Genomic DNA, 2,565 nt, shown 5'->3' with positions numbered 1-2,565 from the left:
ACTCCGGGAGTTGGTGATGGACAGGGAGGCCTGGCATGCTGCAATTCATGGGGTTGCAAAGAGTCGGACATGACTGAGTGACTGATCTGATCTGATAAGGAAAAAGCATCTGAAAACAACAGGCATATATGTATGTATAACTAAGTCACTTTACTGTATTCCTGAAACTAACACAACATTGTAAATCAAGTATACTTCAATTTTTTTTTAAAAGCACAAAATGGATACCTCTCCTCAGCAGTGGAATTGTGGGTGTACAGCCTTAGAGCTATATAACCCTATCAGGCACTAGGTGAGCAAAACCACAGGGATCCAGTCAGGGCACTCAGAGCAGGTGGGAAGGCACGGCTTCTGAAGGCTGGCTACTCAGAGAAGGGGTCCAGAAAGTGAGGTCTGGGCCAAGCCACAGGAGGTAGTCACAGCCAGGGTTCACAGAGAACAGAACCAGGACTATATACACACATATCTGTGTGTGTGTATGTTCACACACATATACACACACTTCCCAGGTGGCACAGTGGTAAAGAATCCACCAGCAATGCAGGAGACGCAAGAGACGAGGGTTAGATCCCTGGGTCGCGAAGATCCCCTAGAGGATCCCCTGGAGGCAACCTACTCCAGTATTCTGGCCTGGAAAATCCCATGGACAGAGGAGCCTGGTGGGCTATAGTCCATGGGGTCGCAAAGAGTCAGACACGACTGAACACACACACACACACACCCAGGATGACTTTTTGTAAGGAACTGGCTCCTGTGATCATGGGGGCTGACGAGTCTGAATTTTTAGGACAGAATGTGAGCTGAAAACACAGGAGGAGTTGATACCGCATTCTGCAGGCACAGTTCCTTCTCTGGGACACCTCAGCTGACTGAATGGGAACAACCCACATCATCCAGGCAATCTTCTTTACTTACAGTCAACTGACTGTAGATGCTAACTACATCCACAAAATACCTTAGCAGCAACACTTAGCTTCCCATTTGATTGACCAGCTGGGCCTACGACCCAGCCAAGTTGACACATAAAACTAAGCTCCCAGGAGGCCTCCAGAGAGGAAGCAAGAAGGAGCAGGCTGTGGATGGTGGAGCCCAGCTGGGTGGAGGAGAGAATGGTGGGTCAGAGAGCTGAAGGCAGTGAGCTGAAAACAGGATCACGGGGCAGGAACTGCCACTTGGGTGTCAGCTCGGATGTTCTGCACTCTGTGCTCAGAGGTTTGGGGTGCATGACCCAGCCTCTGGATTCACTGAAGGTTTCCCATGATACAGGCAGTTCTGCAGTCTGCAGGGAGCCTGAGGATAAACCAGGAAGAACAGACCACTGAGAAATCTGCATGAATCCACCCAAGGGAAGGACCAGATCCCAGACTGGTGAGAGGAGAGGAGCTGAGCGGAAGGATGAATGGCTACAAGAGGCAGGAAGCCCAGACAGATGCAAGGGACAGACACAGTGCTGGGGCCTGAGCCGCAAAGGACACCCCCATCCCCAAAGGCAGCAGTGGGGGTCAAGAGCAGAAGCCAGCTTGGAGGTCAGGCTGGGGGTCCTGGGTCTTGAGGGTGTACTCACTGAGCCCCCAGGGGACACAACCACACGCAGAGCAGAGCTCAAGGTGACCACAGAGAGAAATGGGCCAGTGCTAATTCATCTGGTGGCATCTCCCAGGGAGAGACCGAAAAGAACAGTTTGGAGAGTTGAGCCTCAGAGGATGGCGCCCAAGAGCCCAGAAACCAAGGGGACGGAACCAGAAAGTCAGACGGGCCATCAACAGATGCCAGCCAGGCCACAGAGGGAGTGGAGAGCCATCGTGCAGACCAGGGTATAAGCAGAAGCTTTCCAAATGGCAGAAGCAGCACAGCGACCAAGCAGCTAGGCATAACCCCAGGAAGAAATATGACCTTCCCTCAGGGGCTCTCCCACCTGCAAGGGCACCTGAGAGAAGAATACAGCCTGGGGCACGGGCCATGTGATCAAAGTGGGAGGCTGAAGCAGTTTCTCCCTGAAATTCTCCCCAGCCCTTCTGAGCCCCAGAGGGGTGAGCAGAGGACCCCCAGGAGACGATGGGTGGACACGCGCTGGACTTCAGTGGAGGTCTACTTAGCACCCAGACACCTAGTAGGGTCGAGGTGGGGACCGGTTACTGAAAGTGGAGGAGCAGGTAACAGAGACAAAGGCCACTGAGAGAGCGTAAACTGGGGGAGAGAGGGGGCAGCTGACCACGGGGGAGGGCAGGAGGAGCAGCACCTTGTTCCTTGATAGACAAAGTAGATGATTCACTCTGCGGTTCACAGGATACTGAGGCTCAAGGCAAGGATGAAGGTTAGCGTGGTGGTAGTGAATGGCACCCCACTCCAGTACTCTTGCCTGGAAAATCCCATGGGCGGAGGAGCCTGGAGGGCTGCAGTCCATGGGGTCGCAAAGAGTCGGACACAACTGAGCGACTTCGCTTTCACTTTTCACTTCCATGCATTGGAGAAGGAAATGGCAACCCACTCCAGTGATCTTGCCTGGAGAATCCCACGGACGGGGGAGCCTGGTGGGCTGCCGTCTATGGGGTCGTACAGAGTCGG

Source organism: Bison bison, unplaced genomic scaffold, assembly GCF_000754665.1.
Source record: "Bison bison bison isolate TAMUID 2011002044 unplaced genomic scaffold, Bison_UMD1.0 scf7180017864301, whole genome shotgun sequence".
NCBI lineage: Eukaryota > Metazoa > Chordata > Mammalia > Artiodactyla > Bovidae > Bison > Bison bison.
The sequence above is the reverse complement of the archived record's forward strand: the minus strand, read 5'-3'. Positions refer to the sequence as shown.